The sequence below is a fragment of the Nannospalax galili genome, unplaced genomic scaffold, assembly GCF_000622305.1.
Source record: "Nannospalax galili isolate Female #2095 unplaced genomic scaffold, S.galili_v1.0 scaffold639, whole genome shotgun sequence".
Lineage (NCBI taxonomy): Eukaryota > Metazoa > Chordata > Mammalia > Rodentia > Spalacidae > Nannospalax > Nannospalax galili.
Genome location: NW_008344644.1, coordinates 2,343,884 through 2,356,924, shown reverse-complemented (window position 1 = coordinate 2,356,924; position 13,041 = coordinate 2,343,884). Strand labels below are relative to the sequence as shown.

Below are 13,041 nucleotides of genomic sequence, written 5' to 3'. Positions count from 1 at the left end.
AAGCAGTCTCATTACAGACTTGGCAATAGGTGTCAGAGAACAGCAAATGCAAATGAAGATATTGGTTTATTTTCTGTGAAGTTGAAGGTTTGTAAGATACAATTTCTTGATTACCACATGGGTGAGCCTTGTTCCACAATGCTGATCTGATACCTGTTGAGAGAGAAAGACAAGAGAGAGAGAGAGAGAGAGAGAGAGAGAGAGAGAGAGAGAGAGGAGAGAAATAAGAAAAGCTTCAATCTAGAGTGCTACAGAAAAAGTACCAAGCTGATGATGGGACCTGGGTATGTCAAGCCCAAATTACTCACATGTGTAACCAAACTTCATTCAATCATTGGGAGCAGTTGCTGAGTATATTGTGCTAAAATAAACAGGAGATTTTGAAAGTATGGCAGCTATAGCCTATCCGCTACATAAATTCCTTGGAGAAAGTTCTCTTCTAAAGAACTCCTGCTTCATAGAAAAATCAAGTTTATAAATGATTTGTCTAGTAAACTTTCTATGTTATGCTATGTAAAATTTAATAGCTAAATGAAATTATACTCCAAAAGTGCATTGCTACTTGTTAAGGATCCAAGGACAAAACCATATTGATATCTTTATCCCACTTAGAATTATTTCTACAATACTTTGATGAATTTGGAACAAGAAGCTATACAATGTTAAATTCTTTATTCATTTCTTTTATTTGCACCACTAATTATAAGTAGAAATCATAATACGATCATAACTTAGTTTTCCTTTTTTTACAAAAAAGTTTTATTTATTATTTTATGTGTTTGAGTGTATTGCCTGACTGTGAGTACACCCATGTCCTGCAATGCCCACAGAGGTCAGAAGATGGTGTTGGATTCTCCTGGAGCTGGTGTTACTGACGCTTGTTAGCTGCCATGTGGGTGCTGGAAACTGAACCCAGGTCCTCTTCAAGAGCAGCCAGTGTTCTTAACTGCTGAGCCAACTCTCTAGCACCTTGGTTTTCTTTTTATTTAATTACAAAATTGGTAATTATTTTATTTTTATCTTTTTTTTTAAACTCCAATCACAGTGAGTTTTAGTTTAGTATAGGGATGACCCATCTGGGCAGTGAGAGACTGGGCAGGATTGTCTACTCATCTCAGCCACAGGACATCAAAGGAAATAGCTCTTTCCTTTGATTATGGTTATCTTCATCTATTTGAAGATACTACTGTTGACAAAATTTTATTTATTAGCAAGAAGAAAGTTCTAGAAATCACTCATCTACACTCTGATACCTGGAATGTGCCATTTGAGTTCTGCTTTTGCAATTTGAAATTATAGTTTTGTACAAATATTTGACAGTATTTCCTTTTCCTTTTGATGCTGAAGAAATTTTTGAAAAGTGGTGTTTTTTCTATGAAAGATCTCTTTGAGGTTTAGAATTAGGAACTTTGTATTTTCATCCTTTCCTATATATTTTTAATTATTGAATAGTACTTATTAATTTATTAGTTTGCCATCCCTTTTGTGTTTTCTAGGGAAATGCTAATAATTACTTACAAAATATCAGAAATATCCTCCCTTCTCTGTGAGAGTTTGTCTCACAGCACGTGCAGTAATGCCTTTTTCCTGGTAATTTTCAGAAAAATATAAAATGAAATAAGAGAGTGGCATAAAATTAACTTGACACCAGTATGTCAAAATGCCTAACTTCAGAGGAAGATTAATATAATTTTTTGGTGTGTGTAGCATTTTGGGTTAACAATCAAGATCATGAAATACTGTTGGCAAAGTATTCAGCATTGTAATGAGCATTATATTGTTACAAAATATGTTTTAGATTTTTTCACCAAAATATGAATCACCATATTCTCAGGTCAGCAGAAGACAGGACTTGGAGCAATGGAGCTGGAACTGACCTGGAAGCCTCGTCCCTGAAGAGTAACTCTTACAGTTTTGGAGGATACTATGTAAGCTGTTAAAGGAGAAAATCAATCAGTAGTTCCAAAAGGCTTTAAAGCCTGATAACCACGACAATGACCAGCATAGCAAACGATATATTTGTACAATAGTGACACTTGATCCTGGAGGTAATCAACATCTATCTAGTTGGACTTAAAGCCTGCTCAACTAGAATGAATTCATTTGTGGCACTGAAAACACATCCAAATACACATGACTGGGGAGGTCATGGATCTCAGAGAAAACCCTAAGTCTGTCACAACCTTAGACAAATGTAATTTCTTACTCTATGCTAAATATGGATCCTTATACTTCGTCTCCATTCAACAAAAAGCTTCTTTTGCAACAGACGGACAGAGACTATTTAGAGTTCTACAACTGGTCATACACAGAGAATAAGTATCTGTGAGGTGTCAAACCCTAAATGACACATCTACAATGGAACCACTACACCTAAAGCTCACAGAACATAGTGGAACAAGGGGTAGAAAAAATACTAATTCATCTCACAATTCTCATCAGCAAAGCCTTCTCACACAGATGGCGATGAACCCAAAAGGTCACAACTAACCAAAATGTAGAGAATAAGAGACTGCAGGGTGTGGGCCCCTGTCCTATATTAAACTTCACCCACCCAGGGTTCAGAGACAATTGTGGAAAAAGGAGCAGAAAGACTATAAAAGCCAAGGGAGGAGGTACATGATCATAAGGAAATGACTTACAAGCTCCTGGAACCTTGATTATATGAACTTATAGCAATGGTGCAGCATCTACAAGACCCATACAAACTCAATCAGATAAAACCAACATAGAAATTGGGACAAGGGCAGGAGGCTACAAGTTTGACTAAGAACTATAGGCAGCTGATCACTGCTAGGTGAGGGAGAGTTTATCTTCTTTTTTAAATTTTATTTATTATTTTTATTTTTTGTGTATGAATGTATTGCCTGCATGTATGTGAGTGCACCTGTATCATGCAATGCCATGGAAGGTCAGAAGAGACCTTCGGATTCCCTGGAACTGGAGTTTTAAGGACAGTTAGTAGCTGCCATGTGGGTGCTGGGAATTGAACTTGGGTCCTCTGCAAGAGCAGTCAGTGCTCAACCGCTGAGCCATCTCTCCAGCCCGAGTTTATCTTCTTTAAAGGAGTGACGCTAGACAGACTGAGCAAGCTCCTTTCAGAGTGAAGGACATCGAGGTACTCAAACTTGACTCACTAGGCCTTAACATATATGAAAATATGCACGAATTCCTGTGGCCAGGGTGGGTTATGAGGGGTGCACCTAAGAAAGGGGGGCAAAATATATATTGTATGACATCCACAAAAAGTCAATAAAAATATATTTAAGAACAGTATTAAATAGCAAAAAAGATTATGCAATCAATATTGTCTCTCTGCATTTATCTCAAAAATATTAAATCAGTTAACAGGCACTTTGGGGTTGGAGAGATGACTCAGCAGTGGTTAAGAACACTGACTGGTCTTATACAGGACCTGGGTTTAAATCCCATCTCTACATGGTGGCTAACGGCTTTCTGTAACTCCTGTTCCAGGGGATGCAATACTCTCTTCTGACATCCACAGGTACTGCACGACATGGGTGCACTTATGTACATGTAAGCAATACACTCATACACATAAAATAAAAATGATAAATAAAAATTTAAAAACAGCAAGCACTTGAGTTGAGAATAACTGTATTGATAGATAATGTCTTCAATGTGTTGGCTAAACTTATCTAATCTAATAGTTTTATTTTTTCTGTAGGACACAACTAAAATTATTCTAGCATTTTCATATTAAAGATGATCCTCCTGCCTCTACATACCTGTGTAACTTAAGCCAAGTATACACTGATATAAATTTCTTTAAAATATTTAATTTATTGTTTGTATTTTATATGTATAGGCATATTGCCTATACGCATGCAAGTGCTCCTGTTGTGCAATGCCCGCGAAGGTCAGAAGAAAGCGTTGGATCCCTTGGAACTGAAGTTTCAGACAGTTGTTAGCTGCCGTGTGGGTGCTGGGATGTGAACCTGGATCCTCTGCAAGAGCCGTCAGTGTTCTTAAACCCTGAGTCATCTCTCTATCCTTATAAATTCCTTTTAAAATTAAAGATTTTATAACTGTGACTTCTTGTTTACACTGATGTCATTAAAATCTTTGCCTTTGTAAAACTGGTAAGGCTTTTCTTTTAATGTTTTATTCTTGACTCTCATAAATAAAGATCTCGATGAGAATAAGAGGTGAGATATCCAAATCCTTGAGGCTCCAGAGTGAAATCTATGGGGGAAAGAACAGAGAAGGAAGAGCTTTGAAAATAGCAGAAACTGATAATTAGATTTAATTGGGTCAGCTCCTTACTATCAACAATGTCTAGTCGCTCTCTTAGTGTTATTGCACTTTCCAAGTGAAATGATAAGGAAAAAATTGTAGCCAGCACTCTGAATTTCCATTAAAAAGAGATGAGTTAAAAATAGCAAAACGCAATACCTAAGCGGCTGTTTTCAAAATTAGTCTATATTTTTCACACAGGCAATTTAATTTCATTTTGGTAAACATTTGAATACATTATGTAAAACTGTGGTAGTTTAAATGAAAATGTTCCCCAAGGCTCCAAGTATTTGGACGTTTTGTCCTCACTTGGTGGCACTGTGTTGGGAGGTCTTAAAAGATGTGGCCATACTGCTGTCCCTGCCTGTGAGAAGAGAGTTTTCTTGCTCACTGTGCCTGCTTGAAAATGTGAGAGTTTAGCTCGTCTCCTACTCCAGCCACCTCTGCTGCCATGCCTCCCCACCATGATGGATTTTCCCCTTTGGAACCAGAAGCTAAATAAACTCTTCTTTTTACAAGTTCCTTTGGTCATGGAATAGAAAAGTGACAAACTGAGATTACGGTAAACAGTACCTTGTAACTCTACATAGAAAGAATTCAGATTTATTCTTTTGAATCTAAGTTTTCGTTTATTGTAAAGAATAAAAGTTGCATCTAAATCGCACAGAGATTATGCTTAGAATAGCCTATACAACATCAAATATCCAAAGTCCACTTTTGTCAAGGCTCTCATGTCATAACTTTACTATTTAAAATCAGCTTTCAGAGAAGACTATGTTTTGTTTCTGTTATATAGAAATTTATGCTAAAGATAGGCACATCATTTAAAAGCAATGTCATGATTAAAAGAATGTTTTGAAAAAGATTATACTCTACAAATTGCTCTCAACTTTGATTTTTTATTGTACATTACTTCTTAGTAGTGTTTGGATCAGTTTATGTTATAGGTTTGGTATTTGGCACTTCATCCTAGGTAACAAAGTTTAATCTTTTTAAAAATATTTTTTAAGGCCTCAGGCCAGTACCCATCCTCGGCACATATGTGGTCGGACTCCCCTGAACCCTCTGCTAGGCCAGGCGCCTACCCTTGCCTGGTCTGCCTCCCTTGCATGGGACCCTGCCGTGCTTCTCGCCTGGGGCCATCAGAAGTAGAATCTCCTTCGAAGACCCCAAGAGGAGAAAGAGGAGATACTCGCGGCATGACAAGCCTTGGTAATTCAGACCACACCCTTCTACAGGCTGAAGCTGGCTTAGATCATCCATCAGGTCCAGGCTGTGTTCCCCTTCTTCAGGGAAGACTATAAGGGCTGCAAGTACTCTATCTGCCACAACCATTCCTCCAAAAAGTCCTTCTGCAAGATGCCCAAGGACCCTGCAAAGCCTCAGGCCAAGGGCAATTTCTGGACAGTGGATGTGAGCCTGATCCCTGCAGAGGCGCTGCGCCTGCAGAACTCTGCCCTGTACCAGCAATGGCAGAACCAGGGTACACACAGAGCCTTCGCCAAGACCTGAGCTCCTACGTGCTGTGTGGCCAGCCCTATAGGCCACCCAATCCCAGACCACCATCCAAGGAAGGTTTTAGTATCAAGTCCCTATAGTGGACCCAGGAAAGGAAGCAACATGGCCACAGCAGCCCAACACTCCTGAACAGAGCAGCTCAGCACTGCACCCCAGAATGCCTTTGAGAAGCCTCTGTGGCCCCTCTGCTCCCTTCCAGGGCCCACAAGCTTGAGTGGAAGGGGAGACTTCACAAGGGGCAGTCATCAGGCTCTTTCCCCCTCTCCCCCGAGCTGGCGTCCTGGCCCTTCCACTATTGCATGGCTCCCCAGACCACATGAATGTTCGCGCGTGGGGGGGGGCAGTACAGGGTCTCCTTATGGAGATATCTATCCATATCCCCATATCTTACTTGCCCATCTACACTCCCAATGTGTTAATGCCCTTGACCACACTACCTCCCATCTCCTGTTCCGAGTGTGCCCATCTTCAACCAGCCCAGCCAACGGGGGTTGGGGGCGGTGTAGGGGAGTAGGTCCTGAATCCTGAGGGTCCCAGGGCCTACTGTGAGGTCTAGATTCCCTGCTGGCTATCCTTGCCCCAGGTTGTCTGCTTTCCTGATACAGCTTGTAATGTCCCAGGGTTGCTTCTCTCCTTCCCAGGGATACCAGCTTGATAGAGAATCTGAGCTAGAAGCACGTCCACAGCCACAACAGCTTTGAAACACCAGGCATAGCCTTGCTGAGAATTCACAACACTGGACTACTCCAGAAAGGGTTGCGGCCCAAATAAAGACAACCCTGGGACTGGCCAGTCATGCATCTGCCTCTCCCACACCTAGGGACAAGGCTGAAGAATCAGTAGAAGGCCCTCTTTTCTTGTTTCCACTTTCTTGGGCCTTCATGCCATCCATCACACTGTTGCTGCCCCTACTTGGCTCCAGGCTGGGGTAGGGGGAGAGGGAGGAGAAGGCTGGCCCAGCTTGAAGTCCTGTCTTCCCTCATCTGTCTGGGAAGGAGATAGTAAGTACATTTTGGGGAAAGGGTCAGGAAATGAAAAGACTGGACTCCTCATAGTTTTGGGGTTTTAGGAAATAGGGGAAACAACAGTAAAGGAATTTACAACATTAAAAAATATACATTTTTTTTAATAATGGGGAGGAGTATGTGCACATGAGTGCCGGTATCAGTGAAGGTCAGAAGGTGTCAGATCCCCTGGAGCCGGAATTGTAGGCAGGTCTCAGCTATCCAACATGGGTGCTGGGAGCAAAGTGTGTACTTTTAAAGTCTAAGCCACCACTCTAGCCCCTTTGAGTTTAAACAAATATGCAATAAGAATGAGACATTTGTTATATTTTTGCAGAGATACTTGGTTGCATACCAATTTTACAAATATTTATGGAACTGTTAGAAAAAATTACATGATCATGTACAACAATTATTTCAGATTCTCTAGCTTCCTATTGTGTAGACAGAAAAGCATTCTATTAAAATAGAAATTTTTGACAAATAGACAAAATTCAAAGCTTACTAAGTGGGAGTTGAAAATTTTTAATATATTATTTTTATAGCTATTTATATGACATCTATTCTGGTTTTCCAAGATTCTTTCTTTCATTTCTTCTGAGAATAACATCAATACTTATACAGAAAGGGACGTTCCCCAACATATGTGCTTGAGTGGGAATTCCATACATGGAGTTTTACCCCTACTTTTGAAACTGTGCCTCAAGTTTTAGAAATAGGAACTTAATTCAGGTTTGCCCAATAAAATAGTACCATATTTTTTGATTCCATAATTACTGCCATAGGCATCAGATAGAGTTTTGAACTTTCGTATGTAAACATTCAAGAAGAGAAAACACATTACTCAATTAGCACTGTGTGGGTTGATATACCTGGATCTGTCAAAAGTCATATGCTTCCAGAATGTGAAATAATTTGTCTGCAGAAGGGCAAATGAGACAAAATTACTGAAGGACGTCTCCCAAAGAAATAGGTGAATGAGAAATGAGGTCACCACTTAACCTTGGGATTCCCAGGTATTAGCACTAATAAATCTATTTTTTTTCTTGTATATTCTAGGTTCACTTTATTTCTCCATTTTTCCAATTGAGGCAGTCCTCACAAATGCAATGAAGAAATAGCCTGAAAAAGAGCAGCATGTGGTCACTAACTATTGGAAATCGATGCATAGGAAATTTGCAGTGGTAAACAACGATGTGGTAATTTGGTAAAGAATAAAGAAACAGATCAATAAGATGGTAGAGATTCATTGTAAGGGTCTCTATAATGTGATAACACCTATTACTTTAGGTGAACTTAAATGTTTGTCCATGTGTGTAATCTTATTTGTAGAGACTGGGGCAACTGCCATATAGCAATAGAGAATCAGCTTAATGTTCACCAAGTAGTGTCGTTTAATATTGAAGTGAAGAAGCAAGCCAAGTCATGGCTTCATAACATATTTTATTTGTGTGCTGGATAAGTTCAGTTGTCAACTTGACACATCTAGGTTGAGGGAGCCTCAACTGGGGAATTGCCTCCATTGGACTGACCTGTGGCCATATCTGTGGAGTGTTTCTTGACTGCTGAGTGATGTGGGAGGGCCCAGCACACTGTGGGTAGTGGAACCGCTGGGCAGCTGGTCCTGTATTGTATAAGAGCACAGGCTGAGCACAGGCCAGAGGAGCAAGCCAGTAAGCAGGTATCCTCCATGGTCTTTACTCCAAGTCCCTGGCCTGAGTTCCTGTGTTGGCTTCTCTTGGTGATGGACTGTGCGTGTAAGTCAATAGACCCTTTCCTCCTGAAGGCAATTTGGGTCAGAGTATTTTATTACAGCAATTGAAAGCAAGCTAGAAAAATTTATGTACATATTCATACTAAGCTTACATGCTAAGAAAGTTACATTAAAAAAAGAAAACAAAAATCCAGGCATGATGATTTGTGCCTGCAATGCCAGCACTTGGGGATGGAGGCAGGATGTAGCCAGCCCTGGTATATAGGAGGTTCTATCTCAAAATAATAAAACCCAAAGCAACCAAACAAATAAAAACATTAATTTTTTTCATAAATATAAGTGATGCCTAATGGCTCAATGGCTCTAGAGATGGTAAAGGACATACCCTAGAAAATGGTTTAAATAATGACAACTAAGTATATTTCGACCTACAAATATTTCTGTAATTCAGAAAATTCAAAAATTTAAAAGAAAAGCCCCCCCAAAATACAAATGACTAGTAACTATATATTAATATGAATATTCAAGGTTACTAGTAGTCTAATAATGTAAATCAAATGACAAAAGATGAAAACCATCAGAGTGATTAGAAGGTGGCAGACAAATACAAATCTGGTAACAGATCTTGAATTTATGGCCTTCTAAAAAATGCTTTGAGATGAGGTCTAACTTCGTAGCCCTGACTGGGCTAGAACTTTCTGTATAAATCCAGTTAACCTAAAACTCACAGAAACTTGCTACCTCTGCCTGTCTCCTGCGTGCTGGAATTAAAGGCATGCACCACCAGGCCTAGCATCATTTATGGCCTTTTAATAACACTTCCAAGAAATGTTCCCTAATCAATCACTTTTATAATTGTGTTTTACATAGTTATTTAGAGCAATAAAATACTATTCTTAATTTTAAAGTAGTTAATTGGAAGTAAATCAATTTTTTATAAGTGTGATGTGATGTGTCCAAAATAAGAAGTATCAAGGGCAGAGATTAAAATATTATGCTATCATTATTTTTAAAAAGAAAAATGGAAGGGGCTGGAGAGGTGGCTCAGCAGTTAAGAACACTGACTGTTCTTGCAGAAGATACAGGTTCAAATCCCAGTACCCACATGGCAGCTAACAACTATCCGTGACTCCAGTTCCAGGGGATCCCATGGCCTCTTCTGTCCTCCACAGGCATTGCACGACATGGGTGCACTTACCCACATGCAGGCAATACATGCATACACATAAAATAAAAACAATAAATAAAATATTCAATTAAAAAAAAAGAAAAATGGAAAGCAAGATGGAAGGAGATTAAAAAAGTCAGTTGAGGTTTGGGGAAGAAGAGTTGTCTAGAAGAAAAATGGATTATAGTAACTGATTGCTAGAGTTTTACTGTAAAATAATAATACCTTAGCAAAATTCTTTTACTAAACTACCAAGAATTTTATTACAACTCTATTTTAATTTCCAAGTAAAGAAATAAAGCATCTTATTTTTGAAAGTTCTGCAGCAGCATCAAATATTTTTATCCATAATGAGAAAGTAAGATTTAAAAGTATTGCAAGATTATTTTAGTTTCAATTTCATTTTATACAGGACAAATTACTCCAACATGTCACTAAAATTAGGAGTAAGATGAGCAGGAAACAGTAGAAACAGAAATACACTGGCTACACATAGCCTATTTACAAAAGAGAAAAGGAAAAATAAAGAATTTCTAATCATCTTAGAGGCAAATTTTCAAGACTAAAAAAATAAGGGCAAGGAGGAACAAATATTTAAACAACTGAGTCTTGTTCTTCCATTCTTTGAAAAAAATTCAGTCAACATCTATTAAGTTTCCAGAGAGTATGGTCTTGAAAAGAAAAGTAAGCAAGGAAGGGACCTTCTTGGCTGAATATTTTGGGGTTTGAGCAGGTAGTGGCTGGCTTTCTTGCTGTGATTTCCTGTGTTTTCCCCTCTTATATTTTCTTCTCCTACCCTTTATGTAACAAAAAGACTTAAATTAAATCCACAGAAGACTTCTGATAAAAGTTAAGACCGTAAAGTAAGTATCTTCCTCCTGACAGTTTGTAATCTTTGTCTTGTGCACAAAGTCCTCAGCACATCGTCCTACACTAGGGAGTGCCTGCTGGTCCACACCATCTGGCTTCCTCAGCTTATGCATCATCCCCCACTGGAGTAATGTGCTTCTTACTAGCACAATATGGCAATGCTTACTGCATTCGTTACTTGTGTCATTGCTGTGATAAAATACCTGACAAAAGCAAATTAAGAGAGAAAAGGTTAGGTTCTGAGTCCCAGGTTTTAGTCCATCATAGTGGAAAAATCTAGCTGATAGGGGCTTGAAGCAGCTAATCACATTGCTTCCACAACCAGGAAAATACAGACGGATGAATGATACTCAGTTCCTTTTCTCCTTTGTGTTCCATCCAGGACTCAGTCCATGAAATGGCACTGCCCGTATTTAGGGTGAGTCTTTCCACCTCAGTTAACCCAATCCAGAAAATTCCTTATGAGCATGCCTAGATAATAAGTCAGTCAATGTAATCCTTTATGGGGATTTCCAGAGGCTCCTCTCTCTGTGATCTAGGTCCTGTCAGGTTGACAATAATGTAAACCATCACACTGATGTTTTGCCACTTCCATGTTTAGGTTACAAATGATTGTGACTTCTGACATGGTGACCCACATTCCATTGTTTGCCTTGATTGCACTCTGTAATGGTGTAAGCTCTTACCTGGAAGACACTCACATTGCAGAGTGGACTCGGGTAAATACCTAGGGAAGAGTTCAGTGTTGCCTGCAATCGGAGAGGAGTAAAATTGGGCCTTCAGAAAAATTAAAGACTCAGCATCCACAGGTTAGCTTTGTCCTAAAAAAAACTATGAAACACTGAACCCCCTTAAGCCATGCTCCAACTACTGACTTACAAAACCTGTGTGACAATAAATATACTTTTTTTAAGATATTAAATTTTAGATAATTTTTGTAACAAACAACACAAAATGTATTGTACTATGAGGAGTTGAAATACATAAACAATGAAGTTATTGCAATTATGGTGATTCCTAGGTACCAGATATCCAAAATTATCAAATTTCAGAGGCTTTTATATATCTCATCCAAAAGGAATGTTCCACCGTGTTCCATAAAAGTAGTTTCTCTTAAAAAAAATATATTTATATATATTGGTGTTTTTGAAAGATGGTCTCCCTGTAGCCCCAGCTAGCCTGAAACTCACTATATAGACCAGGCTGGCCTTGAACTCACAGAGATCTGCCTGCCTCTGCCTCCTGAGTGCTGTGATTGAAGGAAAATATATTATTTATTTTTATTTTATGTGTATAAGTGTATTGTCCTGCATGTATGTAAGTATGGATATCTCATGCAATGCACATGGAGGTCAGAAGAGGGTGTCAGATCCCCTGGAACTGAAGTTGTAAGTTGCTGTGTGGGTGCTGGGACTCAAGCCTGGGTCCTCTACAAGAGTAGCCAGTGTTCTTAACTGCTGAGCTATCTCTCCAGCCTCAAAAGTAGCTTCTTAAATTTTATCTGTTGCTCATAAACTTCAGTAGGAAGAACGAAAATAGTTTGATTTTCAAATATACAGAAGTTACATATAGAAATATTGTATAAAATAGTACATATGGCAGGACTGTGGGCTCTAACCATAAATAAGAGGATGGGAAAACTGTCCTGTATTCATCAATGGCGTTCTCATATGTAAAATGCATTGGTTTGTTTGTTTTTGTTTGTTTGCTTTTTTGGTATTTTTGAGATAGTCCCTCTCTGTAGCACTAACTTGCCTGGAACTTGCTATGTAGACCAAACTAGCCTAGCTCTCACAGAGATCCAATTGCCTCTGCCTCCCTGAATGCTGAGATTAAAGTCCTGCACCACCATGCCTGACTGCAGAAGAGATTCTTGCATTCGTATTTCCGTATGTGCTTATTAAGTGTGTTTCACCATCTTTTGTAAATGTGTGACACAGTGGTAAGCAATGCTTTTCCTCATTTCCCACAACATGCTTCATGGTTTCATTTCATTCCCAAATTTATAAAGTTATTCCTTAAATCCAACTGATGTGACTTAACCTGTGAGATCTGAAACTTCATGGATTTCATTTCCTTTTAAAAACCGAAGTTAGAAAACCTACATGATTCTGCTTTTATTCTACTTTCTATACTGTTTATCATGAATGAAACATGTACATCAATAAATTTTAATGGAATTTGAAAAAAAAATATTTCTTAAATTAGAAAGTTCCATAACAATTTATAAATGGAAACTTTTGTACAAACACATCTCAAGTGTGATTATGTGTATGGTAACTACAAGCTTGTGGTACCACAGCCAAAATTTATTTATTTATTTATTTATTTATTTATTTATTTATTTATTTGTTTGTTTGTTTGTTTGTTTATTTATTTATTTATTTATTTATTTATAGCCCCAAACATCAATTACTTGGTTTTATCATGCAACCGTTAATAAGAGTTTTTCAGTGCTTGCTTCACCTAGTAAGATGTAAGCAAGTCATTCCATATTTATGCAGAAGATA

General features: G+C 38.5%; 1 pseudogene; it reads left to right on the top strand.

Moving 5' to 3' along the window:
* The first annotated feature begins 5,363 nt into the window (after window positions 1-5,363).
* LOC103740322 lies at window positions 5,364-6,303 on the top strand (annotated as a pseudogene).
* Window positions 6,304-13,041: the final 6,738 nt, after the last annotated feature.